Source organism: Lithobates pipiens, unplaced genomic scaffold (assembly GCF_037356315.1).
Source record: "Lithobates pipiens isolate NorthernLeopardFrog02 unplaced genomic scaffold, aLitPip1_a1.2 Scaffold_30, whole genome shotgun sequence".
Taxonomy (NCBI): Eukaryota; Metazoa; Chordata; class Amphibia; order Anura; family Ranidae; genus Lithobates; species Lithobates pipiens.
Window position 1 is genome coordinate 25133368 of NW_027507791.1, and position 27516 is coordinate 25160883.

Here is a 27516-nt window from a genome sequence, read left to right on the forward strand (position 1 = left end):
GGTATCGCCGTTATTTTACCACCAAATCTGACGATCGAGAAAAGCCATTTATTTATTAATCTTCAAGAGCCGCGTCCCTTTTTTAACCCTTGGTATTTTAAGTGGGGCTAAACTCAACTACGAAAATCTCACACCTATTTTTTATTATTTATTTTTTTGTTAAGAAAAAAGCGCAATGACAATTCGTATTTCGTACGAATTAAAAATTGAATTTCGGACACGAAATACAAAGTACGAATTAATTTTAATACGAACCGTAATGGAACAGAACGAAACAAATTTATTAAAATAGGGGGGTTGCTGTGAATAGATCTGGCGCTATACCTATATGTTATCAAGGAGTATATCACCAGGGGCTCTTTAGTGAGTGGTATTAGGAATGGGGTTGGTGGTATTGGTGTGCTAATGAATAAATTGAGAATATTAAACCTGCCCAATTATTTAAAAAGTGGCAGTGTATAATGTGCTACCCTAGTGAAAAAAATAAAAGAATAAAAGTATTTTCCACAACAATAAATATTTGCCAGCGTGCTGGCTGTAAAAGTGTGAATCAAAAATGTATGTAAACAAAGACTTGTAATCCTCAAAAATTGTGACTGGTTACTAGTACATTAAATAAATAAAGTGCTAGTGCTTTTTGTATAGCTAATATATAAATGACAATAAAGTATAAAACCAGAACTGACTGTGCTGTTTTTTTTTTTTTTTTGAAAAGTGCACTAATGTGACGGTGAAATAAATACATGCAAAAAGTAAAAAATACAAGTAAAAAATACAATAAATGAGTGATAAATATCAATACATCAAGTGAAACATGCCAAAAAATTAAAAATGGAAAAAAGGAAAAAAGGAAAAAATAAAAATTTAAAAAATGAATATAAAAATCAAAATAAAACAAAAGTCTCTGGTGAAATGCAATTGATGGGGTTATCCCGTGAAATGGGGAGAAGGGATGTGATAAATTCAAAACTTATTCTTCATGCATTGTGGACACTTCTAGGTTGTACTCTCACCGGAAAAAGGACCCCATCCGGGGTGGATCAGCCTTCACAATATAAGCTATTGTGTCGCTCTCTGGCTTGCTTCCGGTAGTATTGTTGAGGATCCCTCGTTATTTCCAGGTGGAGTGTGCCACAGTATATATGTTAAAAAAGAGGACCATCCATAGTGTGATACCGTATGAGAAACAGTTTATTTGACAAAGATTAAAACTACTTACAATTTGTGAGTAGGAATGATAGTGGTATGGTTTGTTTGTTTTTAATGTGGAAAAGCTGCTACGAGCGTTCCGTTCGGCTTCCCCGCCGTCTATGATATGGAAAAGCTGCTACGAGCGTTCCGTTCGGCTTCCCCGCCGTCTGTGTTCAAGGTGTATGTCGATAGGCCACGCCCTACGCGTTTCGTCACTAGGACGTCATCATACGCGGGTATTAGACATGGGTGCCGTCAATAAATTTGTTTTGTTCCGTTCCGTTACGGTTCATATTAAAATTAATTCGTACTTCGTATTTCGTGTCCGAAATTCAATTTCAATTCGTACGAAATACGAATTGTCGTTAGGTTCGTTAACTTGTACGAACGTTCGTTTACGATGAATTTAAAGGCAAAACTATACCTCAATATGACAGTCGATGCTGATGGAAGTTTGGTTTTTATCCGAAATACGAAATTCCGTTGAAGAATTTCCCATCCAAAATACAAATTTTTCATTAGATGAGGGGCTCCCACCATCCCTGTGCTGTGGTGACTTCCTCCTTCGGATTCGTAAACAACGCATGGCAAGACGCATGGCAATTCATATTTTGGATCCCCACGAACATACGAATTTAGGGAAATTCGTACGAATGTGAGATTCGTACGAAACGAATCGCACTCGTACACACGATCGGAATTCCGGCCAGAAAAAGACAGATGAGAGCTTTTTTCATCGGAAAATGCGACCGTGTGTAGGCTCCGTCGGAATTTAGCTGTCTGAATTTCCGCCAGCCAAAAATTTGATAGCATGTTCTCAATTTTCCCGACGGAAAAACTTTCTATCGGAAATCCGGATCGCGTGTATGCAATTCCCGACACGCCAAAAATCACGTATGCTCAGATTCAACTATGAGACGGAAGCTATTGGCTACTGAGTATTGGACTTCCTTTTTCTAGTCCCGTCGTAGGTGTTGTACGTCACCGCGTTATAAACTATCGGAATTTGGTGTGACCGTGTGTAGGCAAGACAGCTTGAGCCGAATTCCGTCGGAAATTCCGTCGGGAAAACCATCAGAGCTTTTTCCGCCGAGAATTCCGATCGTGTGTACGCGGCATTATTGAGCGTAAGGATAGGTGGATATACTGAGTTCACAATCGTATGCCAATAAGGTTCCATTCACAGCTGAGCGTTGGCATTTTCTGGGGATTTTTTTTAGGCTTTTTTGCATGTTTTTTTTTTACATGTTTTAGCCCTTATACACATGGTCGGACATTCCGACCACAAAATCCGTCGGATTACATTTCCTTTTCAATCTGCTGCCGCTGTCATTTTCTGTAAAGTGCAATGCAAAATGGCTACCTGGAGGTGTTCTGTGTACAGAACACCTCCAGAAACATAATTTCTTGCTTGTGTGATCGGCTCACTGATTTTCCCAGAAGTCTGCACTAAGATACAAGATTCAGATTTCTGGCAACCCCTGCAACATAAATGCCATTTTTGGTAAGATACTCCCAATAAGAATTAATGTCTAAAGGGATACAGACCCTGAACTTTACTCATTAGTGCCCTGATTCTGCAGCAGCTGGTTGATAATTATGAAACCTCTCCCATTATGCCTTGTACACACGGGTCGGACATTCCGACCACAAAATCCATCTGATTTTTTCCGACGGATTTTGCCCGAAACTGGTGTTGCATACACACGGTCGGACAAAGTTGTCGGAAAATCCGAGCATTCGGAACGTGATGACGTTCGTTAGTTACAATGGAACTACGCTCAAGCTAGTAGCCAATAGCTTTGGTCTCGTAAATTTGATATGAGCATGCGTGGCACTTTGTAAGATCGGAATTCTCTACAAACAATCGGACAAAGTCAGATCGAAACGTGTTGTCGGAAAATTTTATATCCAGCTCTCAAACTTTGTTGGTCGGACATTCCGACGGAAAAAGTCTAATGGAGCACCACACACGGTCGGATTATCCGACAACGCGGTCCGATCGGACATTTTCCGGCGGAATATCCGACCGTGTGTGCAAGGGCTACTGCCTCCCCAGTGTGAAAGCCCCAGTGCTTTCACACTGCGGCGGTGCACTTGCAGGATGGAAAAAAAAAGTCCTGCCAGCAGCGTGTTTGGGGCGGTGCGGGAATGGTTTATACAATGCTCCTATATCACCCCTGCCATTGAAAGCTTTTTGGGTGCTTTTAACTCCTTGTAAACCCCTACTTTGGGGTTAAAAGTGCCCCCGCTCACACCAGCACAGCACCGGTAAAGCACCGCTAAAACGAGCAGCGCTTTACAGCTAGCTCAGGGCAGTGTTCAGTGTGAAAGGGGTCTAAACCAAAATAGGGTAGTTCAGATTAGCATATTAGTGATGCGAGGCATTCGTGTTACTTGGTATGTTGACTCTAGCAGGCATTGAGCCGCCAAATGCGCCCATAAATGGTAAAGGGACCGCACAGCAACAGCGCAGTATTTCAATGTCTTTGGGGTTGAAAAACATTCAGGCATTCAAGAAGCTGTCGTATCCCATCCTGTCCGCTTATATACTAGCTTTAAGCCACAAACTGAAAAGCAATCAAACAGGGGTCGCTTTTCAGAGTCTGCTATCCGTGCAAAAGAAGCCAAACATAACTACCCTGTTTCCCCCGAAAATAGGACCTAGCGTGATTGTTGGCGATGGCTGCAATATAAGCCCTACCCCCCTCAAATAAGCCCTAGTTAAAGTCCTGGTAGGTGTTATTTTCAGGTAGGGCTTATTTGGGGGGGTAAGGCCTATATTGCAGCCATCACCGACAAAATTCAAAATTTGTTAGAAAACAGAAACAATAAAATAAAACCATAAAAAAATAAAAAAAATAAAAAAGTTCTAAAGTTAGAAATCAGTAAACAGTTTGTTGTGGGGGACCCAAAGGAAACATAAAATAATAGGCATCCATTGAATTATTATTATTATTATTATTCAGGATTTATATAGCACCAGCAATTTACACAGCGCTTTACAATATAAAAAGGAGACAATACAGTTACAATACAATAAAATACAAGAGGATTAAGAGGGCCCTGCTCAGAAGAGCTTACAATCTAATAGGGTGGGGTAGGTGGTACAAAAGTTTATAGCTGTCGGAAATGAGCTGATGGAAATGGTAGGAAATGAGTTTGAGACGTTATAGGCTTCCCTGAAGAGATGAGTTTTCAGGGATCGCCTGAAGGTAGCGAGAGTAGGGGATAGCCGGACCAGTGGAGGTAGCGAGTTCCAGGGGATTGGAGAGGCTCTGGAGAAATCCTGGAGACAAGAATGGGAGGAGGAGACGAGAGAGCTTGAGAGTAGGAGGTCTTGAGAAGAACGGAGAGGACGATTTGGGTGATATTTGGAGACAAGATTGGTGATGGAGCTCGGGGCCAAGAGATTGAATGAGTCAATATCTACATAACCATACATCCTGTTAAGCTGTGAGGGGAGCAAAAACAAATCTCATCTAATCTTCATTTATAAATCCATTAATGTCATTTCAAATGTCAATTTAATCTTTTAAAATCTTCCGCTTTTGAAACAAAAACCTTGTGATCCTGCCATGAATGTCCTTGTTCAGACAATTTCTGTTAAAGGGTCTGTTTCTGTTTCGGTCTCCCGTTGGTGGTCTTGCATTGTCACCTTGTCATTTCTCAATGGGGATGAAGATGCCATCCTAGAATACCCACTTTCCACTAATATACTGTATATACAGTGCTCAGCATAAATAAGTAAACACCTTTTGAAAAATAAGATTTTAATCAATATCTCAATAAACACAAAAACAATTTCCAACATTTTGACAAAAGTTTTATGGAACATTTGTTTAGCTCATTACATGAACGTAAGGTTAATAATATAACTTAGGTCAGCGTTTCCCAACTCCAGCCCTCAAAGCGCACCAACAGGTCATGTTTTCAGGCTCTCCATTATTTTGCACAGGTGATTTGATCAGTTTCACTGCCTTAGTAATTACCAGGGAAATCCTGAAGACATGACCTGTTGGGGCGCCTTGAGGACTGGAGTTGAGAAACACTGACTTAGATTACAAAATCTTCAGTTATACTCAAATTATTTGATGGAAAAATGAATACACCCCAAAACAAAAACTACTCCATCTAGTAGTTTGTATGACCTTCATGATTTGGAAGGACAGCGCCAAGTTTTCTAGGCATGGAATGAGTAAGTTGGCGACATATTGCAACATCTATCTTTTTCCATTCTTCAGGAACGACCTCTTTTAGAAACTGGCTATTGGATGGAGAGTGGTGCTCAGATTGTCTCTTCGGAAGTCCCCATAGGTGTTTGATTGGGTTCAGATCAGGAGACATAAGATGGCCATACATCTATAGATTATATGCAGATTTTCTATGGTTAGATGGAAAAAGTGGGAGATTAATCCATCCACACAGTTTAGCGAACATGGAGAAATCTGTTGCACTTTTTCCATCTAACCATAGAAAATCTACAGATAATCTATAGGTGTATGGCCAGCTTTACTTGGCCACTGAATTACTTTCACCCTGTTCTTCTTCATAAATGCAAGAGTGACCTTTTATGTGTGTTTTGGATCATTGTCATGTTGAAAAAGTGCACAACGACCAAGGGCACAGAGTGGTGGTAGCATCTTCTCTTAGAGCAATTCAATATAGAGCAGTACATCTGTGAATTCATGATACCATCAATAATATGGAGCTCCCGGACATCAGGGGCATTTATGCAGCCCCTCAGAAGGACACTGCCCCCACCATATGTCACTGTAGGCACCATGCATTTTTCTTTGTACTCCTCACATTTGCATATAGTTACAAAGGTTGAATAAAGACACCAGTCCATCCTGAGTGAGTGTCTACAATTGTCCCTATCCCTGTACATTGCACATTGCACACTCATGTCAGTCCCCACCCTCAAGGAGCCCACAATTCAAGGTCCCCATTCATATACTAGGGCCAAGTTTTGACAGAAGCCAATTAACCTACCAGCATGTCTTTGGAGTGTGGGAGGAAACCGGAGTACCCGGAGGAAGCCCATGCAAGCACAGGGAGAACATGCAAACTCCAGGCAGGTAGTGTCATGGTTGGGATTTGAACCAGTGACCCTTATTACTGCTAGGTAAGAGTGCTAACCACTACACCACTGTGCCGCCCGTGATGCCAAACTGTTTGAAGCCATCAGTTCTAAAAACATTTATTTTGGTCTCATGACTCCAGAGTAAAGAGTCCCAGTAGTCTTCTTCTTTTTCAGCATGGGCCCTGGCAAATTCTAGATGGGCTTTTTTTGTGCATGGGCTTTTTTTGTGCATGGGCTTTAGGAGAGGCTTCCTTCATGGATGACACCCATACATGCCATTCCTCTTCAGTGTATGCCGTATTGTGTCACGGGAAACAATCACTCCAGTCTGCCTTTCTACTTTTTAGCTAACTGCAGTGAACTTGAATATGATTTTCTTCAACCCTTCTCATCAGAAGACCCTCTTGTTGAGGTGTTATTTCCATGGACGTCTCTGTGAGATGGTTGCAGTTCCATCTTTGTTAAATTTTTGTAAGCCCTTGTACACACGGTCGGACATTCCGACAAACAAATCCTTCGGATTTTTGTCCGAAACTGTTGCATACACACAGTCGGACAAAGTTGTCAGAAAATCCGATCGTACTTAACGTGATGACGTTATTTCGTTAGGACGGGACTATGTTAACACTAGTAGCCAATAGCTTTGGTCTAGGAATTTGATCTGAGCATGCATGGCACTTTGTCCGATCGGAAGTCTCTACACATGATCGGACAAAGTCCGATCGGATCATGTTGATGGAAAATTTTATAGCCCAGCTGGAAAACTTGTTCCGTCGGATACTCAGACGGAAACAGTCCGATGGAGCCCACACACAGGCGGATTATCCGACAACACGGTCCTATCGGACATTGTCCATCGGAATATCCGACCGTGTGTACAAGGGCTAACACTTTTGCTACAGTATTCTGATGAATAAAGCTTTGTTGATTTTAGCCTTCACCTTTCTTGTGTAAATAAATTATTTTCTCAGGCCTTGTGACATTTCTCTTCTATGTGGTGCCATTGCTGACAGCATGAAATGGGAATAATTAGACTCACCTGTAGGTGAGTTTTTGTTATATAGGATTTTGTTGTCTAAAATGTAGCTTTGTACCTAAGAGCCGGTTCACACAGGGGCGACTCAGATCCGACTTCAAGTCGCCCCAAGTCACCTCAGGTCGCACAACATGTAGAAATCAATGTAAGTGAATGAGAGCCGTCTTAATGTACACTACTGAAGTCGCTCCGACTTCAGAAAAGGTTCTTGTACTACTTCAATCCGACTTGTAGGCGACTGGTACCCATTGATTTCAATGGAGGTTGCCTCCAAGTCGGATCTCCGTCTATACGGAGGCGACTCTCCCCCTGAGAGCTCATTCTCTGATTGGCCACAGCAAGTCGCCTGGCCTGGGGCGACTTAAAGTAGTGTTGTAAGTCGTGTCCAAGTCGCGTCCAAGTCGCGTCCAAGTCGCGTCCAAGTTGCCTCCAAAAGTCGTGTTGAAAGTCATGTTGCCCCTGTGTGAACCGAGCTTTAGGCTTTCATTGAGATGTATTCATATTTGCAACATGGTCTTAAATGAATCTGTTAGGAAAAATACTTTTTTGTGTGGGCATATTAACAAATCTTGGTTGCAATCAATGACCCGCATTTGTGGGAGTATTTCGTAGTGTCCCTTAAAATGTTGATTCTGACAGCAAAGTAAAGGTTGTCTGACAAATCTGTTGGGGGTGTACTCATTTATGATGAGCACTGTATAACAGAATGTGTTTTGTGTCAAAGAGACTGTAAAAGGCCATACATGTAGTGAGCAAAACCAACAAAAACAGAAATGTATCACATAAAATTCCAGATGTATTATACAAAAGCTAAAAAAGACATAGTAGTAACCACATCCATGAGTTTCACCCAAGTAAAGTTCACATGTATAATACAGAGAATATTCCTGTTTTTACAAAACTGGTCCACGTTAGAAGCTCAACGCGTTTCAAAAAGACTGGTTCTTCTTCAGGAGTGCATGATGCCAGTTGATTTACAGTAACTAGTTTTTGTAAAGACATATTCTATTTTTGTAGGGTGATAGTTGTGTGTCTATGTCCAGAAGAGGGTTAATATATAAAAACAGTGTTAAAAGACCTTGGGGTTGATTTATTAAAGCTGGAGAGTGCAAAATCTGGTGCAGTTCTGCATATAAAACTTTCAGGTTTTATTCTCAAAGCTTAAAGTGTTACTAAGTCTGTATATGCAGTAAAGCATGCTTGTTATACACACTACGGAACCTATGGGGTTAATCTTCTGAATTGTGTGAAAAGGCTGCTGGATCCTGTCTTCTCTGATCCTCCCACTGTTTCCACTGTCCTCAAACAATCTCCAGAAAAGACAGAGCCTTTGGAGTCACTCTGCACATACTCGGGTTAGTGTGTACTGCTGGAGAGTTTTTCTTTTGGGAGGGTGCATGTGATTAGCACAGGGCCAATCAGCACTGTCCAGAGAGAGGGTCAGGGGTCCTGCAGCCTCTTAGGAGTTAGAGGAGAATGAAAACTCCCCCTCCTACAAGCTTTAACCAGACACCAATAGAAGTCACAAGACTGCTATACACTGCTGATGAGAAAAGGTTTTTAGCGGTTTACATTTACTAAAATAATGACATTTCCATGTACTGTGTACTGTGGGAGACCAGATAGTGAATGCAGGGTCCTGGGTTCAGTAACACTTTAATTGAACAAGCTGACGTTAGAAGATGATTGGGTACCATGCACCGCTGCACAAGATTTTGTACTCTCCAGTTTTAGGAAATCAACCCCCTTGTCTTGTACAATAGAGTTCCATTGAGTTAGCAACATGTTAGAACAGCAGGGAGCATGTAGTGAATAATAGGCGTACAACTATCACCCCACATCAATAGAATATGTGTATGCAAAAAGTAGTTATACCAAGTGTCATCCACAGATACATGGTCATCTGAAAATGGTGGGCACACTGTAAATCCTGTAGAGCTAAAAACCACTGGTTCACCCGTCTATTTGTGATGAATGAGCAGTCTCCATGAATGAGATAACTCTATGACACATGCAAAAATATGTGAAAAACCACTGCTGTAACCAGTGCGCCCACCATTGTCAGATGATTGTGTATCTGTAGATGTCATTTGCCAGTATGCATACGCATATTCTATTGATGTGGGGTGAGAGTTGTTGCTAACTGCTAGTGCCACATGGGTACGCCTGAGAGCCACTACATGCTCCCTGCTGTTCTATCATGTTGCTAACTCAATGGAACTCTTTATATAATGACCCTGTTCTGGACATTATATATGTTCACATGGGCTCCTGAAGAAGAAAAAGTCTCTTTGAAACATGTCAAGCTTCTAATGTGGATTTGTTAGGTAAAAAACAGGAATATTCTCTGTATTATAGATGTATTATAGATGTGAACTTTGCATGGGTACAACACATGGATGTTGTTACTGTTGGAAAAGCAACAGCAAGTAGCTTTATAATGTGAACTTTATACTGTATGCATTATACCTATCTATACCAGTAGGTGACACTGCAGTGTTATAATGTATATTTCATGGTAATGTAATGAGAGGAGGTGTTTGTCTTTCCTCACTGTGTTCTTGTATGCTCCTTGTTCCTGTTTCATGGAAAGACATGATAAAGATATTACTCCATAAAAGAAAAGCTATTGCTGCAAAGAACTAGCTTCCAGTGCATTATTATAACACTCTGACAACAGGTTATGGGTCCAGCAGATGCTACAGGCACCCAGCAGCACCCGGGCACTGGAAAGAGAATTCTGCAACTCAGTGAGTACTGTATACAAGCTACTGAAAGATGGCAAGCAGTTCAGATGAGATGTTTGCAATTGCAAAGCTGAACAATGCCAATTGCCAGCTGTGGAAGATTTCGCTGTAAAGGACCGGTCACTTAAAAAAGGTCTGTTCTATCTGGAACGCCGAGCAGCGAAAGCTAAAGCTATCCACAAAACAAAGAGTCAAAGCAATCACAAAGGAAACTGAAGACACATCATGGAGTGGCACCTTTAAAATGATACAGAATGGCAAGCCACGTGGCTGGTGCATAGGAGTGACAAGGCACATGACTAGCAATGAGACCTTCTTCACAAACATTGATTACAGTGCAAAAGACGTTTTTCTAGAAAACGAGACAAGCATCGCTGCAGAAGGTGAAGGCCAGGACTTCTGGAATTTCATTATATCACAAGGCGGTAAGCACAGTATCCTTGTAAATAAAGTCCTGTATGTTCCATAACTAGAAGGCAGCCTTCTATCAGTGAAAAGTCTTGCAAACAAAGGTCTCACAGTTAAGTTCCATGGTGATGAATGCACAATTCACAATAATAATCGATTCCTTGCAAAAGGAAAACTGGATGATCAACTATACAGGCTCATCACCACAGACCAGCAAGTCAATATAGTCTCCATTGACAATACACAGCAAATATAATCACTTATGTCACAGGCACCTGGGGCACAGAAGTCCAGAATCTATACAGGACATTATAAAGAGAGGTTTATCAATAATTTGACAATAGCACCTTGCAAAGTGCTCATGAAATGCAAATGCTGTATTGAAGCAAAAGCTGCAAGTGCTCCCCTTCCACAGGAATCTCAAAGAAAAATTACCTACCCCCGTCATACACAGTGACGTATGAGATCCAATGAAAACTACCACGTCAGGTGGGAACAGATATCTACTGACTTTCATTGATGATTATTCCAGGTGCACAACTACTTATCTGATGAAACACACAAATTTTGTCCGAAACTTGTGTTTTTATACACACGGTCGAACAAAGTTTCCGGAAAATCCGATTGTTCAGAACGTGATGACATTTGTTCGTTACGGCGGGACTACGTTCAGGCTAGTAGCCAATAGCTTTGGTCTAGGAATTTGATCTGAGCATGCGTGGCACTTTGTCCAATCGGAATTGGAAAAAGTGCTCATGAAATGCAAATGCTGTATTGAAGCAAAAGTGCTCCCCTTCCACAGGAATCTCAAAGAAAAACTACCCACCCCCGTCATACACAGTGACGTATGAGATCCAATGAAAACTCCCACGTCAGGTGGGAACAGATATCTACTGACTTTCATTGATGATTATTCCAGGTGCACAACTACTTATCTGATGAAGCACAAGAATGAATCAGAGAAACTTCAAGAGTTCGTTGCTATGTCTAGAAACAAATTCCAACGTAAACCGGGAATAATACTCACCGACAATGGAGGAGAATACATAAGCAAAGACGTGGCCTCATATCTGAAGAGACAAGGAATAGTACACCAGACAACTGCACCATACATTCCTGAACAAAACGGTTTAGTGGAAAGGTAAAATCACACTCTAATGGCCAAATGCGCGTTGTCAGATGCCAATCTACCTCACAAGTACTGGGGAGAACCAGTCATGACTGCAACCAGGGGCGGACTGACAACTCATGGGGCCCCCGGGCAATAGGAGATTATGGGGCCCCCAGGCAATCCGAGATTATGGGGCCACACAGTATACACACACACAGTATACACATACATGTACACACAGTATACACAGACATGTTTCTGTTGGCTGAGAAGGTACTGGAGAGGTGGGGCAGCTATAATCTCGGGATTTTTAGACCAAAAGGATGTCGGTAAGGGACATTTCAGAGACAGATGTAAAAAAAAACAGATTTTTACATACTGTCCCTGGTTTTACTGAGGCTAGCAACCCTGATGGGGCCCCCTAGTGGCTCAGGGCCCTCTGGCAGTGCCCGAGTGGCCCAATGGTCAGTCCGCCCCTGACTGCAACCTACCTACAGAACAGACTACCCTCAAGAGCCATTAAAAGTGTTCCATTTGAAACGTGGCATGGATCAAAGCCTAGCATAGGTCATATCAGAGTGTTTGGATTTAAAGCATATGCCTATATTCCAAGTGAGAAGAGATCCAAGCTGGAGAACAGAGCCAGAGAGGACATTCAATTAGGCTACAGTGAGCAAACGTAGGGTTACAGAAACCTACACTCAAATGCTGCGTACACACGAGCGAATTGTCCGGCGTACTTAGTCCGGCAAACAATCCGTCGGATAGTCCGACCGACTTTCTACCGAACCGACTTGGCCACACACGGACACACAGAAAGTCCGGCGTTTGCTAGCGTGATGACGTACAACACGTACGACGGGACGAGAAAAAGGAAGTTCAATAGCCACTAGCCAATAGCTTCCTTTTTCGTACTTGCTTCTGAGCATGCGTCATTCTTAGTCCGCCGTACTAGCATACTGACGAACGTATTGCCTGCTGAAACCCAAGTCCGACGGGAAGATTGGAGTGCAAAAATACTTTCTTAGTCCGCCGGACTTCACGCTGGAAAAGTCAGCTGAAGCCCACACACGATCGAATTGTCCGCTGAAATGCGTTTCGGCGGACTAAGTACGCCGGACAATCTGATCGTGTGTACGCGGCAAAAGACTGACAAAGTGACAATAAGCCATAGTATTTATTTTTGATGAGAGCCCATCATCAGAAACACAGATCCCTGAAAGCTGTGAAGTCAATGTATGCCCAGCAAACCAGAAGAAAAGGTCGACCGAAGCGAACCTGTGCAGGAATCAGAACAAGAGGTGGAACTCACATTCCCTAATTCAAGTTTCCCACCAGATCCTGCTGAACTGCCTGAAGCTCTTCCTGCTTATGTTCCCCTGCAGACAGGTTGAAAAAGAGCTGGGTCATGTGACAGCTGTATATCGATTGGGATTGTTTTATTTTATTAAAATACTGTAATTACAGTGCCATCATTCACATCTAGAAATAGAAGGGGCACTGTAAATTAAACATTGTGTGTGTTTCATTATCATTAAGCAAAAAAAAAAAAAACCCTATCTATTAAACTCGCTATATTTGTTTTTAAAAAAATTTGGCCCAAAATTCTACTCTTTTCTACCTTTTGATGTTGTGGAGGGGGGCGAGCACCGCCAGAGATGCCTCCCCTAGTTTTCTGTTTGGGAAGGGTAAAATGACAAAATGTGAAAAATTTCAAGGGGTATGAATACTTTTTCAAGGCACTGTAAACAAAGGAAACAAAGCCATTGAAAGATATACTAGAACTTATCCGTTTATTGTTTAATGGTTTGCATATATGTTAACTATTTCTCAGCATGGGGCACTGTGCCGCTGTGCCAATAACGTTTATCCACAGATTGCGATCCTGAAGGTGTTTAAGGGAATTTTTTTAACCATTTGAAGCCTTTTTTTCAAGCCTCCTTTAGTCTACGAACATATCTTTTATTTATTTTTTTAGCAATCTCAGTTTTGCACAATATGCCTTTGAGGATTTGTAGCCTACCCTAATGTATTATATGTTTTTTTTCAGGGCATATAGGGTAGAAGGGTAAGGTAGCAGATTCGGATACATGTATTTTATTTCGGAGAGAGAGAATAGGAAGGATGGGATTTTAGAGGTGCTCTTTGAGTCCACAAACCAAGGTAATATAAAACAATAATATTTTATTTATACAAAAGTTTAAAAACCAAATACATATAAACAGAATTATATATATTTATATATACATCTTCTACATGTTTCTTCAAAATGGCTTATTCAGGAAGTATTTAAGTGTGGATAACATAACAAAGCTCCCAAGGTTTGCACCCAGATGGAGTCAAGGGCCAAAGATGCAGGGGAAACAATCCCAGAGAACCACAGGGCACAATGAGCCACCCAAGGACTCTCTCTCCCCTCTCCCTCTCTCTCCCTCTCCCTCTCTCTCCTCTCTCCCTCCCCCTCCCCCTCTCCCTCTCCTCTCTCTCCCCCTCTCACTCTGCCCCTCCCTCTCCCTCTATCCCTCTCCCCCTCCCTCTCCCTCTCTCCGTCTCTCTCCCTCTATATATATATGTATGTATGTATATGTATGTATATATACAGTGGTGTGAAAAAGTGTTTGCCCCCTTCCTCATTTCCTGTTCCTTTGCATGTTTGTCACACTTAAGTGTTTCGGAACATCAAACCAATTTAAACAATAGTCAAGGACAACACAAGTAAACACAAAATGCAATTTGTAAATGAAGGTGTTTATTATTAAAGGTGAAAAAAAATCCAAACCATCATGGCCCTGTGTGAAAGTGATTGCCCCCTAAACCTAATAACTGGTTGGGCCACCCTTAGCAGCAACAACTGCAACCAAGCGTTTGCGATAACGTGCAATGAGGCTTTTACAGCGTCCTGGAGGAATTTTGGCCCACTCATCTTTGCAGAATTGTCCTAATTCAGTTACATTAGAGAGTTTTTGAGCATGAACGGCCTTTTTAAGGTCATACCACAACATCTCAATAGGATTCAGGTCAGGACTTTGGCTAGGCCACTCCAAAGTCTTCATTTTGTTTTTCTTCAGCCATTCGGTGGTGGACTTGCTGGTGTGTTTAGGATCATTGTCCTGCTGCAGAACCCAAGTTCGTTTCAGCTTGAGTACACGAACAGATGGTCGGACATTCTCCTTCAGGATCTCTTGGTAGACAGCAGAATTCATAGTTCCTTTTATCACGGCAAGTCTTCCAGGTCCTGAAGCAGCAAACCAGCCCCAGACCATCACACTACCACCACCATATTTTACGGTTGGTATAATGTTCTTTTTATGAAATGCAGTGTTCCTTCTACGCCAGATATACTTGGACACACACCTTCCAAAGAGTTCCACTTTTGTCTCATCGGTCCACAGAATGTTGTCCCAAAAGTCTTGGGGATCATCAAGATGTGTTGTGGAGAAATTGAGACGAGCTTTGATGTTCTTATTGCTCAGCAGTGGTTTTCTCCTTGGAACTCTGCCATGCAGGCCATTTTTGCCCAGTCTTTTCCTGATGGTGGAGGCATGAACGCTGACCTTAACTGAGGCAAGTGAGGCCTGCAGTTCCTTGGACGTTGTTGTGGGGTCTTTTGTGACCTCTTGGATGAGTCGTCGCTGCGCTCTTGGGGTAATTTTGGGCGGCCGACCACTCCTGGGAAGGTTCACCACTGTTCCATGTCTTTGCCATTTGTGGATAATGGCTCTCACTGTGGTTCGCTGGATTCCCAAAGCTTTGGAAATGGCTTTATAACCCTTTCCAGACTGATAGATCTCAATTACTTTCTTTCTCAATTGTTCCTGAATTTCTTTGGGTCTCGGCATGATGTGTAGCTTTTAAGGATCTTCTGGTGGACCTTACTGTGTCAAGCAGCTCCTATTTAAGTGATGCCTTGATTGTGAACAGGTGTGGCAATAATCAGGCCTGGGTGTGGCTAGAGAAATTGAACTCAGGTGTGGACAACCACAGTTATAGTATGTTTTAACAAGGGGGGCAATCACTTTTTCACACAGGGCCATGATGGTTTGGATTTTTTTTCACCTTTAATAATAAACACCTTCATTTACAAATTGCATTTTGTGTTTACTTGTGTTGTCCTTGACTATTGTTTAAATTGGTTTGATGTTCCGAAACACTTAAGTGTGACAAACATGCAAAGGAACAGGAAATGAGGAAGGGGGCAAACACTTTTTCACACCATTGTATATATATATATATATATATATATATATATATATATATATATATATGTATGTATATATATATATATATATATATATATATATATATATATATATATATATATATATATATATATATATGTATGTATATATATATATATATATATATATATATATATATAGAGATAGATAGATAGATAGATGTAGCAACCTGATGTTTAGGCAGGGTTGCTCCTAAATTTACCTGCCAAGCTCATTGTTAGGGATCAATTGAGCTCACCCTAATGCCCCATACACACGGTCAGATTTTCCAATGGAAAATGTGCAATCGGATCATGTTGTCCGACCGTGTGTGGGCTCCATTGGACTTTTTCTGTCGGATTTTCTGACGCACAAAGTTTGAGGGCAGGATCTAAAATTTTCTGATAACAAAATTTAATCGCATAAATTCCGATCGTGTATAGACAATTCCAATGGACAAAGTGCCACGCATGCTCAGAATAAACTAAGAGACCTAAGCTATTGGCTACTGGCCCATTTATAGTCCCGACATACGTGTGTGACGTCACCTCGTCCAGAGCGATCGGATTTTCTGACAACTTTGTGCGACTGTGTGTATGCAACCCAAGTTTCAGGCAAAAAAAAGTAATTTGTTACAATTTGTGTTAGGAACTGTTCTAAGCCCTTGTACACACGGTCGGAGATTCCGACGGAATGTTTCCTATCGGACCGTTTTGTCGGATATTCCGACTGTGTGTGGTCTCCATCGGACTGTTTCCGTCGGATTATCCGGCAGACCAACTTTTCCAACTTAAAATTTTCAGACAAAATGCTCCGATCGGACATACTCCGATCATGTGTAGCCTACACCGATGGACAAAGTGCCCGTCATAATGAAATAACGTCATCACGTTATGTACAATTGGATTTTCCGACAACTTAGTCCGACCGTGTGTATGCAACATCACTTCCGGACCTCTTCCGGAATTAATCAGTCGGAATTACTCCGATGGATTTGGTTGTCAGAATCTCCGACCGTGTGTACAAGGGCCAAGACTGTTGCCATAGGAGACAGCATTCCTACACATGCAGATGTGGTGTCTTGCTGGATGCATTTCCCTGCATGGCTGTCTACCTGTAGAAGTCTCGGAGTCTGCCATTTAACATTGAATCTACCTAAGGGTGTCCTGGCCCTAAACCCCTCTCTCTCATAGTTCTGTTAAAGAGAAAACAAATGTCTTTGCATTCAAGAAGTGTGCCAGCAGGTCTTGGCCCTGGAGGTTCTCTTTAGAATAAAGGAGGCCTGGGAACTTGGTGTGTGTGTGTGTGTGTGTGTGTGTGTGTGTGTGTGTGTGTGTGTGTGTGTGTGTGTGTATAAAGACACTACACACATTTTTGACAATGCTTTTATTAAAAAAAACAATGTCCCCCATGTAGATCCATCCGCACCATCGGACCAGAAAAAATAAATTAAAATAAAAGAACCTCCGAACTCGTTGATCTCATCAAAGGCTCCTGCCGTCTGCCTGCTCCTCTGTCTGACATTTCTTAATAGCTGAGGGGTGGAGTCATCGGACGATATAAGAATATTGGGACATTGTTTTTATAAAGGAATTGTCAAAAACTTGTGTACTGTCTATATTCACTTTTTACACTTTTTTGGTAAATGGGTAGGGGTACTATGTGGGGGGGGGGGGGGGTCGGGATCTGGGGGCCACCTTGTTAAAGGGGGCTTCCAAATTGAGATAAGCCCCCCCCACCCGCAAACCCCCATAACCACCGCCTAGGATTATGGGAACAAGGTGCTTTGGGGTGGGGGATCATTTTTCGACCGATCCGAATTCGGATTGTTCCCGAAAATTTGGAATTCTTTAAAAAATTTATAAACGAAACTAAGTTAATTCCGAAACAAATCAACAAAACAAAATTAATAACATAATGAACATAATGAATCTATTTACAAATGTTTCTGTTCTGCACATGTCTATAACTGGCTATAAATCTAGAGAATATAGTACAATCAATTTGCTCACCTCCAGGATTTCTCCAGAGCTTCTCCCATCCTTTGGAACTCCCTACACCAATCTGTCCGACTGTCCCCTAATCTATCCATCTTTAGGCGATCCCTGAAATCTTTTCTCTTCAAAGAAGCCTATCCTGCTTCTAACTAACACTGTTTTACTTCCTCCATCAACTCATCCCCCCCACAGCTATTACCTTTTGTATCAATTAACCCTTCCTTTTTAGATTGTAAGCTCTAACGAGCAGGGCCCTCTGATTCCTCTTGTTCCAAATTGTAATGTAACTGTAATGTCTGCCCTCATGTTGTAAAGCACTGCGCAAACTGTTGGCGCTACATAAAACCTGTAGAATAATAATAATAATAATGTGTGGCCAGCTTTATGGAGGTCGTAGAAAGATTTAGCTATCAGATCATGTGTGGTCCAGCTTTAAGGAGGTTGCACAAAGATTGTACAGTTAGATTGTAACACATATGACCATCTTGGTCATACAGAGATTGTACAATAAAATTAGAACCCGTTTGGCCAGATTTTAAGGCGAACGTACAGAGATTGTGCCATCAGATTGTAATATGTGTGGCAAAGCTCTAGTCTCTGCTGTCTGTAGGCACAAGTACCGAACTCCCTGCCTGCATTCCACACTGGTGCGGCGCCTCGCTGCCCTATAAAACTGTATTAGTGAGCATAACACACAGGCTGCATGGAGACGGAGAGAGAGTTCAGTGCATCATTGTATAATGAAACTTAACAAATCAATTTGTAATCTGCCACTCACATGTCAGAGTACCCTATCTCATCTCTTCCCACGTGTGCCGCTTTAATACATTCAATAAAACGGAGCAGAAAAGGTGACAGTGACTTATTTAAATTGCATCAACAGGCAGGGTGCACAAAAAGACCGGTGGTCTCCTTATAATTTCTTGAAAGTATCTGGAAGGTGTTCCGAGGTTTCCAGTGGCAACAAGTCAACATCTCCTTTTTATTTTATGGGCTGCAATAGAAGCACGTACAGGAGGGGGTGATAGAGGGTGATAGGTGGCCCTTGTGCAATAGAACCAATTCAGCACATACAAGACATAGATGGAATCCAAAACCCAAATAGATCCACCTAACCAAATACGATCGCCACCTCGATATCAAATTTAAAGCGGTATTAAACCCAAAAGCAAACATTTATTATATTGCAACTTACCCATTCTTAGCCCTTGTACACACGGTCAGAGAATCCGTCGGAATGTGTCCTATCGGACGGTGTTGTCGGATAATCCGACTGTGTGTGGTATGCATCGGACTGATTGCGTCGGAATAGCCGTCGGACCCAATTTTCCAACTTGTTGGAAATATTTCCCGACTAACTGGTTTGATCGGACATACTCTGATCATGTGTAGAGAATTTTGATCGGACCAAGTGCCACGCATGATCAGATCAAATTCCTACACCAAAGCTATTGGCTACTAGCCTGAACGTAGTCCCGTCGTAACTAAATTACGTCATCACGTTCTGAATGATCGGATTTTTCGACAACTTAGTCCGACTGTGTGTATGCAACAGTTTCGGACAAGATCCAACGGACAAAATCCGACGGATTTGGTTGTCGAAATTTCCGACCGTGTGTACAGGGGCTTAGCCCTTGTACACACGGTCGGACAAAGTTGTCGGAAAATCCGATCGTACGTAACGTGACGGCGTTATTTCGTTACGACGGGACTACGTTCAGGCTAGTAGCCAATAGCTTTGGTCTAGGAATTTGATCTGAGCGTGCGTGGCACTTTGTCCGATCGGAAATTCTCTACACACAATCGGACAAAGTCCGATCGGATCCTGTTGTCGAAAAGTTTTATAGCCCAGCTCTAAGCCCTTGTACACACAGTCGGACATTCCGACGGAAAATGTCCGATCGGACCGTGTTGTCGGATAATCCGACTGTGTGTGGGCTCCATCGGACTGTTTCCGTCGGAATATCCGACGGACAAAGTTTTAGAGCTGGGCTATAAAACTTTCCAACAACATGATCCAATCGGACTTCGTCCGATTGTGTGTAGAGAATTCCGATCGGACAAAGTGCCACGCATGCTCAGATCAAATTCCTAGACCAAAGCTATTTGCTACTAGCCTGAACGTAGTCCCGTCGTAACGAAATAACGTCGTCACGTTACGTACGATCGGATTTTCCGACAACTTTGTGCGACCGTGTGTATGCAACACAAGTTTCGGACAAAATCGGACGGATTTTGTTGTCGGAATGTCCGACCCGTGTGTACAAGGGCTAAAACTTTGCCCGTCGGATATTCTGACGGAAACAGTGTGATGAAGCCCACACACAGTCGGATTATCCGTCAACGCAGTCCGATCGGACATTTTCCGTCGGAATTTCCGGCCGTGTGTACAAGGGTTTAGATTTGATGTCTGCATTCGTTTTCCTTTTTTAGGCTTATTTTCCTTCATTTTCATTTGGTGATCCAGCCGGTAAATCTGTTGTTTTTTTAACAGAACAAACTGTCCTGCAGATATAGCAGTTGGAGCGATGAGACAAAACCTTTATCCCAAAATGAAAAAATAAATAAATAAACTGTTCCTGTAATGGCAGTGTGAGTTGCAGTTTGGTTTCAACTTGTTATGCCATGTACACACGACCGGACTTTGTCAGAATAAACTCTGGCGGTCTTTCCTACGGAGTTCCGATGAAGTTTAGAGAGTTTTAGAGAGTTTTTTTTTTCTTGGGAGAGTGCATGTGATCAGCACAGGGCCAATCAGCACTGTCCAGACAGAGGGTCAGGGGTCCTGCAGCCTCATAGGACAGTCAAGGTCGAATGAAAACTCTTCCTACAAGCATTAACCAGACACTGATAGAAGTCACAAGACCACTATATAGTTGATGGGAAAAGGTATTTAGCAGTTTTTATTTACGAAAATAATTGCATTTCCAAGTTCTGTGAACTGTGGGAGACCAGATATAGTGAATGCAGGCTCCTGGGTTTAGGAATACTTTAACTGGTCAAAGTACATTTTCCCCTGGAGCTTCTGAGGCCTTCTAAAGCAGCAGCATGGTCCATGTGCTGTTTGGCAGCAGCAGCAGCCCTGCACCTCTGGAACCCTCTTGGAGCCTTGCTCCTCAGTGTCTGAGACTATTTACCTTCATCCCTGCCCTCTGTTAGACACTCCTCTCCTGGGATTGGCTGGAATCTGATAAACATTTGGGCTGGCCAATTTGAATCTTCTACCCCAATCTCTGGAAACTTCTTCTAGAGGCAGGGGAAAGCAATCAAACTCACAACCTGTGAGACCCTGATCAGACCAGAACATTCCCTGATTGCAGAAGGCGCCAAAAACTAAATTTCTTCCAGTATCTTACACTAGGAGGGTGTTACATCTAAAAAAAATTTAAAAGCAAAACCTTTACAATCACTTTAATTTGGTATATCACTCATGAGCCATAAAGGATAGAAAATACACATTGTATGTATTAAAAGCCGTTGCAAAATCAAGATATTGCCCTGCAAAGCAGCAGTGTACAGAGCTGTGGGAGGGACCCAGCAGGCTCCACCCACTACAGGCCGTTTGCAGAAAACGTCAGGAGGGGGCGGAGACAAGACCAATCACTCTGCACAAGGAGATTGAGCAGTCAGAGTACGGAAGTTTTATCATGCTGGAGTATTGCACAGATTTTTTGTATACCCTGTTCTATTCATCATAGGAGTAACATGGTAAAGGTGGATATTAATAAAGCTAACTCAAGCCTGGACCAATCAGAGAACACATTGTATTCACTGATAACAATACAAGGCTTCTCTAAATGGTGCCCATGCTGAGTTAGCGACCCCAGGTGTTTGCTCTGCAGAAGAGCAGCCGCTCGGCACATGACCTTGAGAATAGTGAGGACCATTGTAGTAGCTGCTACTGTAGGAAGATGATTCTCTGCTTCCACATGGAGTAGCCAGGTGGGGACTATCAATAGAAACCAATAGTGTAGCACCAATATGCAGAACATATAACCTTAAAGGGGTTGTAAAGGTACGTGTTTTTTCACCTTAATGCATTCTATGCATTAAAGTGAAAAAACATCCCACAATACCGCCCCCCCCCCAGCCCCCCCATTTTACTTACCTGACCCCTCGAAAGTCCCGCGCTCACCCCCAACATCCTCTTCGCCGCTCAGCCTGGCCGTTCCTTGGTTACAGTGGATGGATTGAAAGCAGCGCAGCCATTGGCTCGCGCTGCTGTCAATCATATCCAATGACGCGGCGCCCTGGGGGGGCGGGGCAAAGTGATACAGCGAGGCGACCAGCTGTATCATGGGAGTGCGTCTGCAAGCACTCCACACCATGCAAGGGAGCTCGCATGAAGGTGTTGAGTCCTTGCTGGGAGGAGCCGAGACAGCCGCAGAGGGACCCCAGAAGGGCAGGTACGGGGCCACTCGGTGCAAAACGAGCTGCACAGTGGAGGTACGTATATATATATATATATATATATATATATATATATATGTTTGTTATTTAAAAAAAAAATTATCTTTGGTGATCCTTTAATTGTGCAATGAAAAAAAAACAAATAAACTACAATGTAGTGATAGAACGCTAAGAAATCCAAAAGTGATCAAGAAAAAGTCCAGCGGTGTTAGTAATTGGTGTAAAATACACTTGCGGCAGCACCGCCAATACACGTGAAGATTGTAGTAATATGACTGAACAGAGGTGACTCCATTTTGGATTCATATATCTTAACTGGTATATTCAGACTCTAGTTAAATGTCAACTAGTCAATAACAGGTTCTCTTTAAAGCACACATATAGGAAAATATAGCTTATTGCAGCATCTTTCTATATAAAGTTTCTTGGTTAAAAGAGAGGTCTGGGCCCTTTCCTGTGTAATGAGACATGGGACATGAAACGGGGAACCAGGACCCATGGCTATGAGTCATGAAAGCAGATGGCATAATTAATGATATGTAATGATGTGAAATGTACACCTCTGTATTGACCACGCCCATGTTCTATGCAATGATTGGCTAGTAATAACGTATATAAGTTATATACCCGCCATGAATTAAATGAGATAGCCTTGAACATCGACTTTGACTCATCTCTGCTTGTGTTCACAAAGAAGCTTAGTACTGAGGGTCTTGTGAGTTTGGTAATTGCCATGATTATACCTAGCTGGTCTTGTCAGGTATATAGAAATACCGTTTTATTCCACTTCGGGTTTGGAGGCACTGCTGAGATTTTTGGATTTAGGACGACTGAATTTAGATAAGGCTCGTCTGGGGCTAAGGTTTTTCTTGCTTCAGCTCTGTTAAAGTGGTTGTAAACCCTTACAACACACTTTGACCTACAGGTAAGCCTAGAAATATCTCCTAAACCTACACGGTTTAGGAGATATTTGCCGAAAGACAGGCACCGCTGTCTACGGCGCATGCGCCGTAGACAGCGGCTCGCAGGCGCACTGAGCATGGCACCGTCAACGGCGAATATGCCGCACGTGGCGGCTCCCGTGCGCATGCGCGGGAGTGACGTCATCGCGGCTTCGTCGAATGACAGCGGCGGAACAGCGAGACCCCACCGAGAAGATGGATGCGCCGGACTACAGGGGACAGCGGTGACTTCGCTGGCTCCTGTGTCAGGTAAGTGACACATAATGGACTACTATGTGATGCGCTGCGATGCATAGTAGTCCATTATGCTTTACCTTTGCAGGGAATCGAAGAGGAAGTACTCATCAGGGTTTACTTCACCTTAGTCTTTTGAAAAAAAAAAGAGAGAGAGAAGTGTGAGAAGGGCCATGCTGTTAAGAAGTGGCTTTTGGGAAGCCCCTGGCTTTAGGTAAGCCTTTTAAGAAGTTTAAAATGTAGTGTGGCTTCTTAAAACGATTCTTACAGTGCTCACATGTCCAACCACCAACATTATGTGAATTCAAAACTCATCAGATTAAATGGCTACCATTACAACAGCAAGTGCACCTATGTATAGAAGAAAATCCCTCCGGAGTCATCTTGGCAGAACGCTTTCAATGAAATTACACCTTCTTGTGTACTCCAACTAGAGCAAACAAAGCTCACCACGAGCCAAGAGAGTTTTCCAATAGTTTAGTACTTTTATTGCTAGTTAAAAGCAAAAACAACATAAAAAGCCGAAAAGAAGAACACAGTAAACTCACATGGAAAGACACTGCTGACCCGGGATCGAACAGCGCCGTGACGTCAGCACCAAAACCTCCGTTTGTTGCGTTTCGTCCAATAAGACATTATCAAGGTAGGGACTATGCATACTTTCAAGCTGGACCAATGTAATTGTGCAGAGAAACCCATAGCTGGAATTCAGCTTTAAAAAGAATCTATCACTTGCCCCAATTAGAGTTACTTCAGAGTCTCTTATTTGTCTGCACCCAGCCAATTTTTACTCACCTACCACTAGGGATGAGCTTCGTGTTCGAGTCGAACGTACGTTCGACTCGAACATTGGCTGTTCGGCCGTTCGGCGAATTCCGAACGTTTTGGCCGTTCGCGTCAAAATTCGAGTGACGCGCGCGCGGACCACAATGCACTGCGTTGGCGCAGTGCATTGCTGCCCGATGATTGGCCAAGCATGCACTGTGACCCCGCATGCTTGGCCAATCGCAGCGCCGGCAGCGAGGAGAGCCATGATTGGCCACAGGCATCCTGCCTGTGGCCAATCATAGCTCAGGCTGTGTAGTGCACGCCCCACACTATATAAGGCCGCCTTTAAGGCGGCCTCCTGTAGTGTGTTACTTTGCATCTGAAGCAGTGGGTGTTCTGTGTACCTTCAACACAGTACACACCAATCGTTTTTGGCTGATTTCCTATCTTGCTGCTGTGTAGTGGTTGTTGTCTGTGCCCTGACTGCAGTATACACCACTATATTCACCTCACCTATATAGCTAGTGATCTAGCTTTAACCACTTAACAACTGCCCATTGCCGATTAACGGCTTCAGGGCGGTTGTTTAACTCAGAGAGGCCGTTAATTAACGGCCTCCCAGAATTCTGCTCTCGCGTGCCCCGAGGTGTGCGCACTCGAGAGCATCCGTGACCGCCGGGTCCATAGGACCCGGCGCATCACGGTAAACGGCCGCTCATAGCGGCCGTTTACCACGTGATTGCTCCGTCAAATGAAGGAGTGATCACTTGGAAACAAACCGGCGTCATGTTATGACGCCTGTTCCTCCCTCCCCTTTCTGTACCGATCGGTACAGCGGAGGGGAAAGAGATCGGTGTCAGCAGCGATGTGGGCTGCATCTGCAGTGCCCACATCGCTGCTCACCGAATTTAACCCCTCAATTCCCTGCCAATACTCTGCAATACCAGTGCATACTCTGCAGTACCCTGCCATTACTCTGCAGTACCCCGCCATTACTCTGCAGTACCCCGCCATTACTCTGCAGTGCAGTACCCCGCCATTACTCTGCAGTGCAGTACCCTGCCATTACTCTGCAGTACCCCCCATTACTCTGCAGTAACCCCCATTACTCTGCAGTACCCCCCAATACTCTGCAGTACCCGCCATTACTCTGCAGTACCCCCAATACTCTGCAGTACCCTGCTATTACTCTGTAGTACCCCGCCAATACCCCGCCAATACTCTGTAATACCCTGCCATAAATTGCCATACCCAGCCATACTCAGGGATACCCAGCCATACTCGGTGATACCCTGAAATACCCAGCCATAGACGCCCCCACCCCTCACCGCCCTCCGGTGCTTCTACCAACTCGCCAGTACGATCAAAGCCAGAATCTTTTTTTTATTTTTTATTTCAGGCTTCCCAGCCTAGAGGTGAGATGTGGGGTCATATTGACCCCCCAGATTTCACTGTAAAGAGGACCTGTCACCCCATATTCCTATTACAAGGGATGTTTACATTTCTTGTAATAGGAATAAAAGTGATCAAAAATATATTTTTGGGAAAAAAAATGTCAAACTAAAATAAATAAAGTAAAATGAACAATAAAAAAATAAAATAAAAATTAAAGCGCCCATGTCCCCATGTGCTCGCATGTGCCACACATGTGAGGTATCGCCGAGAATGTTAGAGCGAGAGCAATAATTCTAGTCCTAGACCTCCTCTGCAACTCAAAACATGTAACCAGTAAAAAAATATTTAAAGCGTCGCCTATGGGGATTTTTTAAGTAGCGACGTTTGGCGCCATTCCACGGGCATGTGCAATTTTGAAGAGTGACATGTTTGATATCTATTTACTCAGCATAACTTCATCTTTCACTTTATGCAAACATTGGGCTAACAAGTGGTTAATAATAGAGCTTGCAGTCAGTAGTGTTAGGAGATAGTGCGTGCTGTCTGCGTGCTCTGTACCCAGTACATACCGCTATAATATAGGGCAGGCCCCTACTTTCAAACATCCAACTTACAAACATCTCCTACTTGCAAACGCAAGGAGACAGCAGCAAGTGAGATGAAAAAAGATGGACGACAAAACAAATTATACAGGGGTGATAACCCTTCCCTATGTTTTCCAAAAAGCTTAAAGATAGTTTTTTTGACTGGAGCTACACTTTAAAAATGTACCGGTTGAAAATGACAAACAGATTCAACTTAACACAACAAACCTACACAGTCCCTGTCTTGTTTGCACCGCCTGTATACTGCTGTTCTGAGTATATAGGGCCTGGGGGCCACACGCATTTCCTTTTTTTAATATGGGTACGGGGTTCCCCTTAATATGCGTACAAGACCCAAATAGGCTGGTAATGGGCAGGGAGGGCTACCCATGCCATGTTTCTCAATGATTTTCAACCATATTGCAGGAACCAGATAAAACATTAAAACCGCAAGCAGTTTTAAATGGTGTTATTTCCGTTTAATGTAATTTTGTGCAGGGACTGTTCTAAACACGGGAAACACGTGGCACTTCACAGGCATACTACAGACACCCCGCAGGCACCATATTTAAAGGAATATTTCACTTTTTTTTTTTCACTTTAATCGTCATTAAAATCAGTGCTCCCGCCAAAACGGTAGTTTTTAAAACTTTTTTTTGCAGTGACCCATGTCCCCTGAGGCAGGAGGCAGGTCGCCAAACCCTTTTTAGGACACTATCTTGCATATTAGCCGTTAAAATGAGCACTTTCCAATTTGAACGTTCGAGTCCCATAGACTTCAATGGGGTTCTAACGTTCGTACAGAACGCGGGGGTCGTTCGCAAGTTCTGGTGCGAACCGAACCGGGGGGTGTTCGGCTCATCCCTACCTACCACCTACTCCTTGTTAAAGCTTACATAAGGCTGATGCCATCCTTGTCAGATGACAGTGTATAGACTCGATAATTGGCCACACAGGCCAGAGCACTACATCCTGGGAATAATCCTATACCTAGAAGGACCAGTTATTTCAAGAGGGCTCCGACAGTGCAAAACAGCAGTGGTAAATATAATTGTTTCAGGCAGAGGGCTAGTAAGATTCTAAGAGTCTACAAAAAAACACACTGACCACCAATGCAAAACATGGTGGGGTTGGTTTACTAAAGGCAACTAGACTGTGCACTCTGCAAATGCAATTGCGCCAGAGCTTGCCGCCCACCCTATAGGCAAATGACGGCGGCAAAGTCGTTTCAAAATCCTGACCGGACACCATAGGACGTCCTCAGGATTTTGAGTCGCTGTGCGCCCCTGGGGGGCGTGCATCGCGGCGATTGTTGTTACGGGCTGTCAGTCTGACACCCCGCTACTACAAACTCGGTAAAGAGTCTCCAA